This window comes from Lotus japonicus, chromosome 5, assembly GCF_012489685.1.
Source record: "Lotus japonicus ecotype B-129 chromosome 5, LjGifu_v1.2".
Lineage (NCBI taxonomy): Eukaryota > Viridiplantae > Streptophyta > Magnoliopsida > Fabales > Fabaceae > Lotus > Lotus japonicus.
Genome location: NC_080045.1, coordinates 19,744,619 through 19,762,336, shown reverse-complemented (window position 1 = coordinate 19,762,336; position 17,718 = coordinate 19,744,619). Strand labels below are relative to the sequence as shown.

General features: G+C 41.7%; 1 long non-coding RNA gene across 1 annotated transcript; it reads left to right on the top strand.

Moving 5' to 3' along the window:
- The first annotated feature begins 8,173 nt into the window (after positions 1-8,173).
- LOC130721170 (uncharacterized) lies at positions 8,174-15,414 on the top strand. Its single transcript, XR_009013351.1, has 2 exons — positions 8,174-8,429; positions 14,848-15,414. It is a non-coding gene; the product is annotated as an uncharacterized LOC130721170 (long non-coding RNA).
- Positions 15,415-17,718: the final 2,304 nt, after the last annotated feature.

Genomic DNA, 17,718 nt, shown 5'->3' with positions numbered 1-17,718 from the left:
GGGCGTGCAGGGACAAGGGCGAAGCGGCGTAGGGAGATTGGAGCAGATGGTTGATCAAAAGAATGAGAGACTGAGGAGCAACCAAGGTCAGGGAAGGTTAGATGGTAGAATGGGAAGAGATGGGCAGTTCACTAATGCCCATGCGGAGGAACGCTGGGCGAACATAATCGAGGACTTGGAAATGTACAGATTTAGCAGAGGAGTGTTGGCGAGTGAGCCCAGGCTCACGGCTAGTCAAGATAGGCGCCTAGAGAAGCTAGTGGATGACAATTTTGATCTCTTTAATTGGAGTCAGAAAGATGCGGCGCTCTGAGAATTGCCCAGGTTTAGGAAGCCGACTCTTTTAAGCGCGAGCCAAGTAAAGAGCAGAGGAAAAGGGGTGGTAACACAAGATGTGGTTCGGATGAATCTAAAACCGGGCGGCGTTGAGCGAAGCGGATGGGGAACGTTTGGGCAACCCCGGGGGTAAACCGGAGAAGGTAGGGAAACAGAGTCAAGCGCACCGCCGCGAGAGCAAGGAAAAAGGAAAGGCGGGATATTGGAAACCAGTAGGATCAGCGATTTTGAATCTTCGGGGCCAACTCAGCGCAACAAGCGAAGAGGCAAGTTAGATGAAGATCTTCTTTACCGCGGGGCGGTCCGGCGAGGGGACTGGCCTCGCAATGGCCAAGAGTGGGAAGCGAGCACATCCGGTCTGAAGGATGGGTTGTTTGGCGTGGTGCTCTAATCAGGAGGGCCAATGACGGGAGCAAGGGCGCGACAAGGAAAAACAGGAATTAGGTCAAAAATAAAGATGTACTCTTTTTCTCCACCACTGGAGTTTTTTAATGAGGCATCCCCCAAAATGTAAAATCTTTTTATAAATCAAATACAAAAGGATATTCTCAGTAATACTCCTAACTCACAAACTGAATTATCACGGTCGCCCGGTGGGAAAAATTCCCTGAAGGTGGCGATCCCAACACGACCTTGATGTTTGGGGATCGCTCCGGAAAGTCCAGCGCGAACCGCTGATCACTCTTTGGCGACGTGTGCGGATAAGCTTCTTATCCCAAAAGCCTCCCCGAAATATGGGCGAGCAAAAGCCTCCCCGAAACATGGGCGGGCACTCAAAACTAGGCTAAGTCTCGGGCAACCCGCATGGCCATTGGGACCCCAGCCACTATAAGTCCTCGCCAGGACAAAACTGGTAAGGCCGCACCTGATCTTACGAGAAATATGGTGTGAACAAAGCCTCAGTTCAAAGCTGAGCAAAATTCCTAGTTTTCTTTGGCACACATTTAAAATCGCTACACGAAACTCAAACTCAAATCGTAAAACAAGCGCAAAAACAAAATGCGGCAGGGCGATGAATATAAGAAGGCATAAGGAACTGCAACAAACTTTCATTAAAAGCTAGCCCGCAGAGCAATATTAATTACAAAATTGGTAAGGGGAAAAATAAATACAAGTAGTCAGACTACATTGATATTTTCTTCTCTTCTTGCGTTTTCAGCAGCCGAAAAGTACTCCGCGTTGAAGCCTGGAGGATCATCGGGGCCGACCAAACCCTCAGGGGTAACTCTCTTGAAGGCCCCCACTCCTCTGAGATCTAACCCTTCATAAAGGTGCTGGACCTGGGCTTTAGCAAGGAAGAAACCGTGGCCACGCTCTTCCACGGCCTCAGCAGCAGCTTCAATCTCCAGCTTCGTTTTAAGGGCCCTGGCCTCAGAAGACGCTCGGGTTTCCGCCTCCGCAATAGCTCTGTCTTTCGCTTCCAGCTGGGTTCTCACCGTGGCGAGGGCCTCGTTCGACGCCGCCAAGTCACTACGCAAGGACGCAAGCTCCTTATCCCTGGCGACACAAGCTACCCTGCTCGCAGCAATCGCCTCGGCCCTCGCCTCTAATTCCTTCTGCATGTCGTCCAGCTTGTCCTCCAGTTCATCCACTTTCCCTTCACAAGCGAATAAGTCGGCCTCGCGACCGTACATCTCAATATCCAGGTTGTTCAGTTTGATTACCTAGGCCGCCACCTGGGTTAGCAGCCTTTCATGCTCGTCGTACGCCTCGAGTGTGGCAAGACGATAACCCTCCGCTTTCTGACGGAGCTCCTCAACTTCAGCGGCAGAGGCCGAATCTCAGGATAACTTGGCAAAAAGGCATCTCGCGCGGAGGAGACTCGAAATGGCTTCTTGTGCCATGCCGTCGAGATCGGGATTTCTAGCTTCCTTCAAACTACTAAAGAAAGGATCGGACAACATAAAGTCGACAGGAGTGATTTGTTGGTTCAAGGGGGAGCTTTCCTTTCCCTCGGTGTTCAGGCGGCTAGGAGTAGGAGAAGAGTGGTGAGGAGATGGCAGGACGACAGGAGCCTTATCCTCATCATTACGACTCATTCGATGAACGGGCGAAGCCCGGGGTGAGCTCATTTCGACTTGTTGAATCGGATGGTCTGGTTGAGGAGCGATGCTCATTTCGACTTGTTGAGTCGGATGGTCTGGTTGAGGGGCGACAGAAGCGGTATCCTCGGGCGCACTCTGGCTGTCAAAAGTCTCCTTAGGGAAGAGCGGAGTCCCCGCCCCGCCTTCAAGATTTGGTTCGCCCTCGCCAACCGGTCTCTGGCGAGGAACAACTGTCTCGCCGGTTTTAGTTTTCTTGGTCTTCTTCTTTTTCTTCTTTAACAAAGGGGTCGCGGCTCTGCCTCCTCCATCCTCGCCGGTTTCAGCTTCTTTGGATTTAGGGGATTTCTTCATTGAGGGGGAAGAGCAGCATTATCGATGGCACCCAACGCTGGCCCACCAGACTCAGGAAGGACGGCGGCGCCTGGTGTTGGCTCGCCGGATTCAGGAACGACAACGCTTGGCGTTGCCCCGCCAGGCTCCGGAAAAGCAGCACCGCTTGTGGCTCCTGGCGCTGGCTCGACAGACGCTTTGACCCGCTTCCTTGGGAGAGAAATGGTGGTCTCGACGCCAGCACCCGCAGTAGCACGTCTTCTCTTACCCCCGCCAGTATTGAAAGTGGGGGGAAACTTAATCACCTTGGCAGTGAGAGCGCGCTCCAATTCAGCGTTGGTAAACTTCATTTCCCCTGAGAAAAGCAGGAAAAACACATGATTAGTAATAAACTCCACAGGGAATATAATGGTGCAGCAAAAGAGAAAAGTCTAACCTAGGAATGAATCAAGGGTGTTCTTGCGGGCGACTTCGAGCAGTTGTGACGATTCAAGAACAGGAAGGTCGGCAAGAAAGCTAAGGATGATTTTATCTTCGTCACTCAGCGACGCGTCCGACGGGTGCGGAACAAAGCGGGGGGTTTTGGTCCAGTAGAAACGGAACTGGGCAGTCCCGTCCCGAAGGGTGAAGGCCTCAGGATATGTGGGATGCACGACTATGCGGAAGTACCGGCGCCCAGGCCCCATCTTGACGTTGCTCTTGTAAGGGTGAAGGCGTTGTCGCCCCGTGCGGGATTTCAGGGAAACCCACCCTTGGGTTTTCAAGGACTTCGGCTCCACGGCGTAGAAATAGAAGAAGTGTGCAACCTTTGGCTCAAGACCGACATCATTACACAAGATCTCAAAACACCGGGCGAAGGCCTAGGCGTTTATGTGCAGTTGGCACGAAGCCACATTGATCTCCCTCATAACTTGTCGAAGAAAAGGAGAGAAGGGTAGCTTGATTCCCAGGTCAAGGAACAAGTATTCGTAGACGTAAAAGAAATGGGGTTTTTTCACCCTGTGATCAACCGTACGGTGCTGCCAGGGCCTGCGATCGCCTGGGCATTTCTCGGTGATAAGAACGTCCTCGAGAGGTTTCTCGTAGCAGAGCCCGCCGGCCTGACGGGCTGTTTCGCTGACGGAGTCTTCTGAGCCCCGCTCGGAGGGTTGATAAACGGCCTCCTGGGTGGGGGTATGGTCTGTGGGCTCAGGAAGGGTGGCAAACACCCGGAGCCAAAAGGCTTCGTTGACCTCCTCGCCAAGGGGAAGACCTCCGGGAGGGGGAAGGTCAACTGGGGACGGAGACGCAGGGACAGTGTTTTGAGAACGAGAGGATTTTTTAGAGCGGCGTTGGGAAGTCATTTTTGCTAAAAGCGAAATAAGAACGAGGATGGAAAGGGGAGCTAGGTTGCTAGCTCTTTCGCAAGGTATGAGGATTCCAAAAGTGATGAATGATGGAGTAAGAGGGGATTTGAAGGTTAAGAGGGGTAACAGTTGGGATCGTGTCCGCATGTGGAAGATAGTGGGGGATCGTGTCCCATAATGACAAGGTGATGAAATGATTAATTTTGAAAAATAGCGTGGATTGTGGAGATGGGAACCGACACATTAAATGAAAAGCTACAATGGCTGGCGCTGATTGGCGTAAATTCAAATTGGCAGGCTTTATTACGGTTCGAGGGGACGTTTCGAGGGCAGCGGTTGGGATTCTGCAGATTCGCTGACCTTTGCATTTCTTCAGTACGTTACATGTGGCCTACACGCGTCAAGCCACCATGGTTCACGGCGATCACAGCAAGAGCTGGGCGAGAGAACCAAGCACCGTCGCCACAAGCCTACCTGTGGACTCATGGGCTCGGAGAGACTTGTGAAGTAGATCAAAATATTAGTTTTAAGCTTTACTTACCATGCCATGTTTGCAACCATTCTTGATCGCTAGGCTTTGTCATTAGTTAGTTTTTCTCATTTTTGTCGCCTCGATTATTAAGACACTCTTAGCTCTCATGCTTCTAGCTCGGTGTGTTGTGGACTTGTGGACTGGGCGAGACCCCAGGGGCCCTCGCCCAGGGGCGGTTGCCTCAGGGCGGTGCGTGAGCCAGGGAGTTGGGCCCAACTGGCCCACTAAGGACGGTTAGGGACATTAAGCCCAACCCCGAGCCTATAAGTAGGGGGCGGTTACTGAATGTAAGAGACTCTTAGCTCATTTGAGAAATAACAAACTTGAATTTCAGTTACATTCTCTCTCTAAGCGGTTACACGCTCTCTCTCTCTAAATTCTCACATTGCAATCCCTTTACTCTAGGTACCATACCTCATCTCTATGTTCTTGGACAGAATAGTTTGCGTTTGACTTGGGACCGTGGATCTCGCATTGTTGAATGTCAATATGACTTTCTTGATCCTGTGACCTTAGTGACTTCAGATCCTTCGCTGGGGCACATGTAAAATATCCCTTCTCATTTGGGATATTAAGGAGCTTTTTGAGACGTGATTGGCAAGTGGAGCTGTATCACATTCTCTGAGAGGGGACTGCTTGTACTGACTTCCTGGCAAAGTATGGTGCGCAGCAATATAACATGCTTGTGACTATTGAGCACCCGTTGGAGGTGTTGATGGTTGATGTCATGGGTGTCTTCTTTGTGAGACCTTAGCTCGGGGTTCCCATATTCCTTTTTTTCTTTTTTATGAATTGTAATAAAAATATGATATAGATATTTATTTGTAAATAAAATAATATAAATATACATATATATGCTTTTTTGTCTTATTTTATAAATTAAGCTTGTTCAACTACTTATTTTGTTTAAAACTTATTTTGGAGTCAGCTAACTTTTCATGCTATTAGTCAGGCACTTAGGCTATTCAAACATAACTTATGTTTAACAAGTTTTGAAATACAAGTAAAATACAATTTTTTTTTATCTTGAAAAAATGGCGCTAAAATTGAATTTGAAAATTAATCTAGGCCTATGATGCACGGGTACTCCAAAAATCGCATTGTACCCGTACCGGGTACGCCATGGGTACGCCGTGGGTACGTACCCAAGTCCACCCAAAAAAAAAAAACTGGGGTACGCTTTTGGGTACGCCACGGGTAGGTTTGGGTACACCCGTGGGTACTCCGGATACTTTTAAAAAAAAAAAAATTTGTTCAAAACTACCTCATTTTGGTTCACTGATGATGGAGAAGGGAATGATGACACTATTACTGTTTGAGAGAGCTTTGATTTTGTACTGTTGGTTGTTGAACAATCTATCGTTTAATTGTTTTGTTGTGTTGACCAATCGTATTGTCTCTTTTGCACTATTTTAATTTGTGTTACTGTCTATGTTGAACAATCTTATGTTATGTCTCTTCAATGTTACTCAATCTTATGTTATGTTTCTCCATTCTTAAGATTATCTATGACGGTATGTGTTTGAAGATATATGTTAAGGTATTACATATTCTTTTGATGATTTTCATTAGGTTGTGATAGTTTTTATGTTGGTCTTTCATATAAGTATTGACCATTAGGAGATTTGATATTTTTAATTAATAATATTGTGGTAGAAAACATTTTATTTCTATTTATATATATATATATATAATATATATAACTGGCGTACCCGTACCTTGGTTTTTCAAAAAATGGCGTACCCGTACTCGTACCCGTACCCGTACCCGGTACCGGTACCGTACCCGTATCCATGCAACATAGATCTAGGCTGGGGTATTTTTCTCTGGAGTGGACCATGTTTTTTAGCTAGCAAACAAAAGAGGAGTGTTGAATGGGGTTTCTTTGGGATTCTCTTTAGTGGTACTGGAAGGAATACCGTCTAAAGACGCAAACTATTATTATTGGGTTTGGGTCATGACTTTGAGACTCAGCTGAAGGAGTAAAAAACAAAAATGAATACAAAACAACCCTAATATTGTCACAAATGTAATGGGGCCACATTGCACCTACTTCTTGCCCCACTCCACCAAGCTCTTTTCTTTCATATCCACATTTGAAGAATATCAATCAAAAATTTGTGTACCACTTTTTTTAAGCATAGACATCTTAAGATGGGGAAAGATTTAAATGTAATATATAATGTGATAATGGAAAAACAAAATTAAGAAAAAAGTATATAAGGGTGTTGTTATGTGATAGTGTACACAAATCGGCACAGATGAATATAAGCTCTTTTTTATTTAATTTCACACATTAATGCAAGGATGGTCTGGATGGATGTAGGTATAAGATTGTGAGGGTATGTGCCCTCATTTGATTTTGAAAAAAAATTATTAAAAAAAAATTAAATAGTAAAAGTATGTAGTTTTTTATGGTTTCTTAAAAAAATGTCTTCACTTGTGTTTTACATTTTTAAATGTCATCACTTGAGTAACTGAAAAAAAGATGTTTTCACTTAAATAGTAAAAGTATGTGATTTTTTAGGTCTTTTTGATAAAAAAATGTCCTCACTTATGTCCATTTTGATAAAAAATATCATCACTTCTAATAGTATATATTAATTTATTTTTACAAATTTATATGTTTATATTGCTCTCATAATATTAAATTTTCGGATCCGTCCCCATATTATTAATATGCCTACATCTACACGTAACTACACTAAAGTCACATATTTTCTATTGCCATCATCCTTTTCTTTTGGTTTTTGATAAATTTCAATTAATAATTGTAGCTTATGAAAGAGAAGAGTGATTGAAACATTTCAGTCAAATCTCCCAGATACTCCTAGTTTATAGCTTCTTCTATAATTATTTCTTAAATAATAATGTGGAATTGTTCAAAACACACTTAATATTTAGGAAATTGAATCAATTGTCAAAAATATATTGTAAGTGATCGGTTTGACGCCCGTGATTTTCATGGATGATGATGAAACTCTTAATCTCATGGAGAAGGGAAGAAGTGAATTAACCACTGTGTCACACTTTGTAATTTATCTGATAAATGTTCACTATTTGACAATCATGGCAGTTTTGGGTTTTTTTTCCACCATAAAATATAATATTTATAGGCTTAAATATGGTCGAGGTCCCTGACATTATGTAAGAGGAATCAAGTTAGGTCCTTGGAAATTTTTTCTTTAAAATGTCATCTCTCCAAAAAAAATTAATCAAATTGGGGTCCAAAGTGTGTTTAATCATGATGTGGCACAAATTTAGCTCATTCAGCATTTCCACATGGCTTTCTTAGGTGTACATTTTTAGGTTGCGATGATCGTACATTGTTTCTGACATACCATCATCACAGCTTGAGATGTTTTTTTACCACCATAAATTACAATATTTGATATTATATAAAACTATGTGAGTTGTGGCGGTCAAAAACGCTAAAAATACATATGTGGATGGGTTCCATTAAAAACCGTGTTCCATCATCATTTTCTTTATAAAAAGCAGATAATTATTGTTCGGTTTGATTGAATTACACTTCATTTTCTCTTTTATTTCATTAACTCTTTCTTTATCTTTCTACCTCTACTTCTATTTGTGTCATAGCACACATCATATCTCTTATTCCTCTTAATTTTTCTACTTATATCTCTAATTGTGATTGTGAACACAACTTTAATGGTTGTCTGCCCCAATTTCTGCCAACCTCACTACGTTCTGCTACCTTTGTTAGTAACTTTTATTACCTAGAGTTCATTTTCACTTCATATGTTCCCTCATATTGTGATGATAACTCAATAGTCAAGGGATATGATGATACTCCATGTCAGGTTCATTGAATTACAGGTACATCATTTTGTCTATGTGTCATGTTCTGTTTCTTCACTTTTCATTTCTGTGCCTTTTGTTTTTGGTCTTTGACTGGAAATTCTTCACACAAACAGCCGCAAAATTAAATCTCATGTAGAGGTTGTATAGTTCGGTAGTCCTTTTCAGAGTGGTGCTGGTGATTCTGAAATTTGAACCCCTGACATGTCATGTAAAATTCATGCGGGAACTCTATTAATTCACTTCCTTTACTTATCGTTTGCAAAAGGTGTACATACAAATTACTGGAACATTCAAGGAATATATTAGCTAGTAACGGTTTTAGCCACAGCTAAACGCCTAAACCACCACTATAATAGCAGTGGCAAAAAATTATATCACTAACTCATACATCCATTGAATATCCGTTAAAAGGTGCTCGTCACTCTTATCATTTACTTTGGAATTATAATTAAAAGCATATATTGAAGTTTTGTTTGTTAGGCTAGCTTTCTTTGAATATCCGTTAAAATGTATTTGTTTGTTAGCCTTGTAGCTTTCTTTTGCTGTTTTTTAAGTTTCTGATGTAACAAAAAAACTTGTCATGTTTGGTTTGTTAGTAGCAATGTTTATATTAGGTCATGTTATTTTTATTTTATTTTAATAACTCTTTTGGTCCCTCACTTATCATGATTTTGCACTTTTGGTCCCTCTAGAAAAAAATTAGCAAAATTAGTCCCTCACATTTACACACTTTTGCCGTTTTAGTCCTAAATATAGGGATATTTTTGTAAAAAATAAAGTAACGTAGAGGACCAAAAGTGCTAATTTTTTTATTGAAGACCAAAACTGCAAAACCGTGATCAATAACAGTGAGGGACCAAAAGAGCTATTAAGTTTTTTTTTTTAATTAGAATAGTGCATCATTTATTAGAATGGTGCATCATTGTTCCAATTGTTTATGTTTGATCTCTTTCTCACTCGTTACTTCATCTTCATCCTACAAAGCAGGGAAATTTAGTATCATGAATCTGCTAAATGGCCGGACACATGGGAGGGTTGAGTCAGCAAAAGAGAAAATAAAAAATAAATTAATTACAACTAATATGAGAAATTTGGGGTTTAATAAGGAATTTTTAGACTGGGCGAGTCCCCACACCGAAGAGGGGCTCGCCTAGAGGAGGTACTTCGCCAGGGTACAAGTTCTGGGAGACTGCAAGTTTTTTATTCCTCAAGGGTGATCGTCGTAGGCGAGAGACACATATAAGAGAGTTGGGCCTAGTATAGCGTGGCCCAACTGGTTCATGTGAGAGAAATTTAAAAGCCAACAGAACTTATATAAAAGGGGAGGTGGTGTACATTGTAAAAGACTTTTAACTCATTTGTCATTAATAAACCATTAGACTATTGCCACGTGTGAAATTCCTTGAGTCTTTGGGGCCTACCCCTTCTTTGATTGATCATTTCAAGAAAATTTTGGTTTCGTCTGTGGGGATCGGTAAATTCTTGATTCCTAGATCACGTGAATTAGTTGCATAATCTAGTGAATTTGAGATTCCTCTATGGTTATGGAGACTCGACGACGACGAGATTCACCGGAGCGGAGGCGTATATCACCTCCGAGGCATTTTCAGCAACCACTGCTAGAGGAGAGAGTGCAACACGGTGTGGAACGACGAGAACCGAATCTGCACGTTCCAGATCCTGGTAACCTCAATCAACCTCCACCTCCGTCTCCTTCGCTTCCGCAAACTCCATCTCATTCTCCTCCCCCATCGCCACTGCCACCATTGGCGATTATTCAGGAGGAGTGGGCGCAAATGATGCACAATATCGATGATTTACAACGGCGAAATGAGCATCTGCAGACACAACTTTATTTTCTTTGATATGAGCAGGAAGATGATGGTGTACGTGAGGCGGAGACGGTGGCTGACTTTCGTCCATTTTCCACAGAAGTGGAGAATGTGGCGATTCCATATAATATGAAAACCTTAATTCTGGATTCATACAGTGGAGATACAGATCCGAAGGATCATCTGCTATATTTCAATATGAAAATGATGATTAGTGCAGCTTCGGATGCAGAGAAGTGTTGGATGTTTCCGTCGACTTTAAAGTCGACTGCGATGGCTTGGTTTACTACTCTCCCGTTAGGATCTATATCGAATTTTTGAGAATTTTTATCGAAGTTTTTGGTCCAGTTCTCGGCGAACAAGATTTAGAATGTGACGATCAATGACTTGTTTAACATCCGACAGAAAGACGGGGAAACTCTCAAATGTAACACCCAGATTTCGGTGGCGTCACATTAGTAACCAAAGATAAAATAAAGCGGAAAAGCAGGTATTTTTTTCGTTTTCTTTTAAAATAAAATGACTTTTCGAAATAAAGACTCAACCCATTCGCGATTAACAGCGATTAACATACAATATAAGTACAGCCCTCGCTGCACCCAAAATCATCGTCACGAGTGTCCTCAAGTGACGGAAAGTAACATCAAGTGACTAAAAGTATTGCCCAACGGCAAACAAGTGCGACCCATAGTTAGAGTCATAAGATTTATAAATACAGTCCTCCAAGAAAGTAAGTCAGCCCAAAACGGCCTCCAAAGTAAGTGCCAACGACATCTGACAAAAAGGGCATACATAGCCCCCCAAACACAGGTAGCACGCGCAAGGGTCAACTCACGGAATATAGTATAGAGAATACAAGACAACAGGTAAAGTAAAAGGGGTATATATATATATATATATATATATATATATATATGTAGTATACATACATATAAGTTCTGCATTGTCTACCCTAAGGTTTATACATAGCATGTTATCAAGTCTCTAATACAATTCAATCATCAAAACACATAACGATGTTTATCAACATCAAATCATCAAGATCTCAACAAATATAGTTAGAGTGCATGATATGTCAATGCAACGTCAATTCAAAAGGTTCCGGAAGAAGTAGGCTGGGCACGATCGAGTCGGTCCTAACACTGGCATTGTGTCGACCATAACCCTTGGGTGTCACTTACAACCTTGACATAGCCAGATCAGTCCTAACCCTGTGGGTCGACTTTTCCCTCCGCTATGCCTGACAATCAACAGGTCGATCCTAACCATACGGTCGATCATATCCCCCATCGAATGCTCGAGTTACCCGAAGGCATGCTGTACACGAAGGTATATACTGTACCCGAAGGCATATACTGTACCCGTAGGTATATACTGTTCCCGAAGGCATATACTGTACCCGAAGGCATATACTGTACCCGAAGGCATATACTGTACCCGAAGGTATATACTGTACCCGAAGGCATATACTGTTTCTGCGACAAAAGGCAGATAACTATAAAAAGAGTGCAATCACTCATGATAACTTCTCGAGTCATCCGACTCATCTAATTCGATGGTCAAAACTGCTCAGCGAGCAAAGAGTAACAATGCACTTGGAAACTTATAGTTCCCTGTCTTATCCTTTAGATAGGCAAATAAATAAACTGCTCATCGAGCGGAAATGTATATGCATACTCATAAACTTTTGAGCTTCCCCAAAACTTCAATTCGACGAAACTTCTCGTTTTCCAAAACTAATATCCAAATCCTAGAAGTTCATTTGAGATCCTTAACATTTAATCAAAAGAGTTTGAATGTTGTTTAAAGCATTATGGAATTTCTCATGAAAATATTTTCTTTCCAAAACTATACGTTCAAAAGATCCCGATATCCCCAAAATTCCATGAGAAGGTCTTGAAACAACAAAAGAAGACAAGAGTCTGAACCTCAGTTCGTCTTGTCGAGATAAACCCTTAAGAATTCGCCACCAACGGGGCATAACTAACTGTTATTCCTCACATTTTGGTAGTCCACGAACAAACGATATAAATTGCACCATATATGGTCAGCATATTCCAATAATAATTGCATGTTCCAAAATAATGCGCACAAGTATTCACAGAGCCTAAGATTAACCATTTAGCACATAGCAAGTATGGCATGTGAATCAAGAATCAGAGTACCACATTTAGGCACGAATGGAAAGGCTTTTCCCGAATGGATGAGTTATGACTCGATTCAAGTTTTGTACAAAAACACTTTATTCGCTAAAACATCCATAACTCGAGCTACAGAACTCAGAATGACACGAAACCAGAGCCAAAATTTCGACAACGGAGAGAGCTACGCTATAGCATAGGCCATACAGACCCAAAAATTATTTTTGAACACGGTACCATGGCATATAATTTTCGGCCATTCTCAAAATAGGGCTTCCCGAACTTTTTCTTCGATCTAATTTAATTCCTAGGTATTCTTAGGCGATATCTAGGCCAGGGAAACTCTCAGAAAAATTATCGGGTCGAAAACTGTCGCAGGGGTATTTTGGTCAATATTTTTAGCTCAGAATTTCAAAATTGGAATTTCGAAAAACAAATTGGATGGGGACGTTACCAACGATGTTTATGACAACTAATCATACTAGAGCTAAGCTAAGTCGAGAGTTTTAAACCGAAAGAACGAAACTTTGCCTCAAAATGGGTATTTCCTACAGAAATGAATTCCGGCGACATTCGACAAAATGTAATCCGCTAGAAGTACTCTTGGGTACGTAGGGAAGATGTTTAGACACTAAAATCAAGCTATTTGGACAGTTTTACAAAAAGCTCAAAACTTTGAGCACAGAAATACATAGAGAAAAGCGACAGAATTGACGATCAGAAGCAAGGAATAGCATCTATACCTCGAGGCCTACGCGTAGCAACGAACGGTGCAACGATCAGGCAAGAAACGGCGAAAATCACTTTCTCCTCCTCCTCCTCCTATGCTCGCGAGTTCAAGGGAAGAAAATGGTGAGTTTTTTGAAAATTTTTCATTTCCTCGCTATTTATAGGTTTTGGAAAATTTGGAAAAATGAAAATTTCGCGATTCCGATTTTTCCTGCGTATTCCTCCGTAAATTCTGAGATAGGTTCTGGCGACAGAATTCCAGAACTCAAAACAGGTTTCTTGGAATTAAAGCAAACGATCCAAAGTCGGTGTAAATCGATTTTACCCGAAAAACTACTTTTTGCAGTTGATGTCGGATGAGAAAACTTCGTTCTGAAGAAAGATTAGAAACATCGAGAGAAATAGGTGTCAGCGTGTGGAATCTTCGTTTGAAGCTTCGAATAGAAAAAGTCTTCATCGTCGGTTGATTTTAGGTTTCTTGAACTACCAGTGATTTAGTTTCGGCAAACTTCCGAGTATTGGAATTTGACCTCCGTACATTCCAGGGTTTCGTATCGAAACGCTTGTCATGGAAAGGAATAAGAGAAATTCTTATATTCCTCTAGAAGATTTTTGGAATTTATTCCAATAGTGTTCCAAGGGTAAATTAATCGTTTACTAACGTTCTTGCCCTAGGCGTAAGCGTATAAGACTCGAGCTATAACTTATATCGACTTTAATACTATTCTTAGTCTTTTCCTGAACTTTCTCCTTCATAAATTCATTCCATTCGATAAACACTTGTTCCGGTTTCCTTCACGATACATCGAAACCTAATCGTGAATATGAATTTAATTAATTTATTCTAAGCTTAGAAACTTTGGGTCTCACATTACTACCCTCCAAAAAGAGAGTTTCGTCCTCGAAACTTAAGGTTCAGCAAAAAGTTCCGGATATTATTCCTTGATCTTTTCCTCTAACTCCCATATAACACTGTCTGTATCTTTGTTCCAAATAACTTTCACTAAAGCACTCTGCTTTCTCCTCGATTGTTTTACTCTTCTAGCCCCAATGCTGACCGACGGCGTCTCAACAGACATATCATCATCTTAATATCTAACAATCCATTATTGTCATTTCCTTCCGTAAAACTTTCCTCACTCAAGCCAATTCACACTTACCAAAATCCTTAATACTTCACACAAATCGAGACTTATCCTCTAGAAGATCAACTTATAACTATACCTCGATGAACTTAACTAGTTATTTTATCATCCGATCCTTCAACCTCCCGAGATTTAACTATTATCGTAACCACTAAATCTCTTAAGTGTACATGAATCTCAGCTCACTAGGTCAACCTTAGCCCTAGGATTCTCATTCAACTTAGTAGAATTCATTTGTTAACTCTATATGTCTCATCAAAATCCATAACAAAGTTCCATTCACTCTTAGACTCTAAGAAACTCGTCCAAATATGATACCTCCAGTATTCATCTTGATACTGATGACCCTAGTTTAGTAGTGTTTTTAGGGTCATTTCCTAGTTTGTTTCGAGTCTTTTTGTTGAGTCTCATGTAGTGTTTCATGCATTATCATGCATTTTTATCTTTCTTTGTGTTTTAATTTTGTTTTTGTATTTTTGTAGTTTTATAAGGACCTTTCGTGCATTTTGATTAGCTAGAGGACTTGCATATCTTTTCTATTTTAATTGAAGGTTCTCCTTGCTAATTAACTCTGTGAAGCTTGTAGATATCTCTTTTACTTTGTGCCTAAGTTACCAGGTCTGAAACTGATGGATGAGGAAGGCCAAGAAGCTTGGAATTGAAGGAGGGCTTAAAGAGGCTTGAAGAGGAGTTACAAGGAGCTGAAAAGTCTGTTCCAGCGAAGCTTGAGCGCCTAGGCGCTGGGAATTGGCGCCTAGGCGCTAGTGCAATTTCCTGAAGCTTTTGGAATTGGCGCCTAGGCGCTGGGAATTGGCGCCTAGGCGCCAGACACCTCCAGAGAGCATGTTTATGGGCTGGAATTGGCGCTCAGGCGCTCTGAATTGGCGCCTGAGCGTCCAGACTCGCATGTTTTACCTATTAATTGGTTTTTAGACATTTCTCTTGGAACCTTTTGTCATTTTATCATATTTTCATAAGTTAGAAGAGAGGGTTTGAGTTCTGGAGCTTGAGGAGCTTTCTCTAAGCCCTATGTTTCAGGTTTCATCTTTATCTTCTTGTATGGATTTCATAGCCATGTTTGGCTAAAACCCCTTTTGCTTTGGGTTCTTTGTAAGACTTATGATGTTTTAATCTTAATTCCTATTTCTATTCATGATTCCTCTGAGTAAACCCTTGAATCTCATATCCATGCTTTATGTTTCAAGTTAGAACATGTGCTAGCTTTATGCTTTTCTATAATAGAACGGAAGTTTGTTATAGATTAGGGACTTGTTGTGGGATTACCTCTTCTATACTTGCTACTAGGAATAGAGGAAGGGTTGAGGTTTGTTGGCCTGAATTGCATGCTTAATGCCTTTAGCAAATGTTTAGGTTATCAAGGAATTGTGCCTATCTTTTGGCTTGAGAGGATTGTCTATGCGAGGCATCGATAGATGATTGATTAGGCTAGAACATCAAGGAGAGACTCAGAGTTTTGTGGATATAATAGGTTGATTAGAACTGAATTAGTCAAGCAAGAACCCAAGGCATGCTCACCATTGTTCTCACACACTTATATTTCAATTGCTCGTTAATTAGTCACCTAAACAAATAACCTTAAAACTGAATTTTACTCGCTTTCTTACCGTGAACTCGAGGCTTAAACTGAATTGCCACACCAATTCCCTGTGGTTCGATAAATTAAAACCGGGTGAATTTTGTACACTTGCGGATTGACCAACAGATACTAACACTTTCCTTTTTGTAACTTGATCACCATCTCGTCAATCAACTTCTTAATCTCCCAATCAAATAATGACAAACTTCGAGTCCTACACACTTATGACAAGAATTAATAGACTTAAAACCTAAACCTCTTCGAAGTTTGGACCTCTAATGACCTTTAATTCTTCAATACTTCTTAAATGAATATCCATTTCATAAAACTATAACTCCTTCGCAAGAAAACTAATACTTAATGCGAACTTTTCCTCCCAAACTCGACTAATCTTCGATCCAATCAAGTTAATCTTACCAATCCTTCTATCAAAGTCCATAGCCAGCTGTGATTCCGAATATCACCCCCTCAATATTAAGTTGATCAGGCCTAATACATCGAAGGTGGAAATTTAGAAAAACCCACTGGAACAGTCAATGAGTTCCTATCATCCAGTAGTCACAAATATCCTGATATTAAATCCTTAAATGATTCCGCTACGGAACTACACACCCTCAACATAACACGTATACTACCCATAAGGAATATCTCTAAGATTCACTCTTTAACTTCTAGCTTCCTTATAAACTCATCGGTGCAGGACTACTTTTCTAGGCTTAGTGTGTCATTCTAAACCTCGTGTACCTCTATAGTTTAAACACGAGCAACAGTCAAATAAAGTCTTAATAGGTGTAATAACTATAAGGTCAAAACTCAGACAGTAAAAGCAAGTTAGGCGTGTTGCATATTCTACGAGAGTAATGAAGAGCATGTTGTACTAGAATGAGAAAGAATAGTTAGTAGGTTACCATCGTTCTTGCGCTCTCCTCTGGTTAACCCCTCAGCTCCATCAGCGTCCATGATATAAACCCTTCCTCTAGCAGCAGGGCGCTTTCCCCTTGCAGTGTTAACGGATGGCTCCCTCTTGGGCGCCTTACAGTCCACGGCTAGATGCCCCACTCGGTTGCAATTAAAGCATCTTGGTCCAGTCGCTGAGCACTTGTCAGCAAAATGTCCAGTCTTCCTACACCTGAAACATGTCACACCCTTGTTGCCGGTTTGATTCCCTGCACCACCAGTGGCAATGGTCATCGGTTTGTACTGTCCCGGGGTAAAACCTTCCCCTATAGGACGCTGATAAGGCTTCTTCACCTGAAATTTTCCTTTTCCTTGATGGCTCCGGGAACTCGACCTCATTGGTCCCCCAGTTCCAGCCCGGTCCATCCTCCTATTCTTCATCAGCTCCACCTCGGTGGCCTTCTCAACCAAAGCTTGAAACCTCATAATCCCCAACGGCCTCACTGAATCTTCGATGTCTGCTCTCAGCCCATTCAGAAATCGTTTACACATGTAGCGTTCATCAACATGGTTGTTGAAAAACTGGAAGTGCTTAGCCAATGATTCCAGTTTGGAAGCATACTCAGGTATGGTCATACTCCCTTGACAAAGAGTCAGAATTTGTGCCTCCCGCTCTTCTCGAGCGCTAGTTGGAAAGTACTTCTCCAGAAATGCAGCACAGAAAGAGTTCCAGTTCACCTCTTCATTGTTAGCTTCCATAATCCCTCTGGTACCCCTCCACCAGTACTCAGCATCGCCCAGCAGCAGATAAGTTGCCAGGCCCACCTTGACCCCTTCACTAGTCTGTAGTACTTCGAAAATCTTCTCAATCTCTTGGATCCATAGATCCGCATTGTCCGGGTCAGTCCCACCTGTGAACTTGGGTGGATCCTGCCTTCTAAAATCATTCAATCCCCTGTTCTG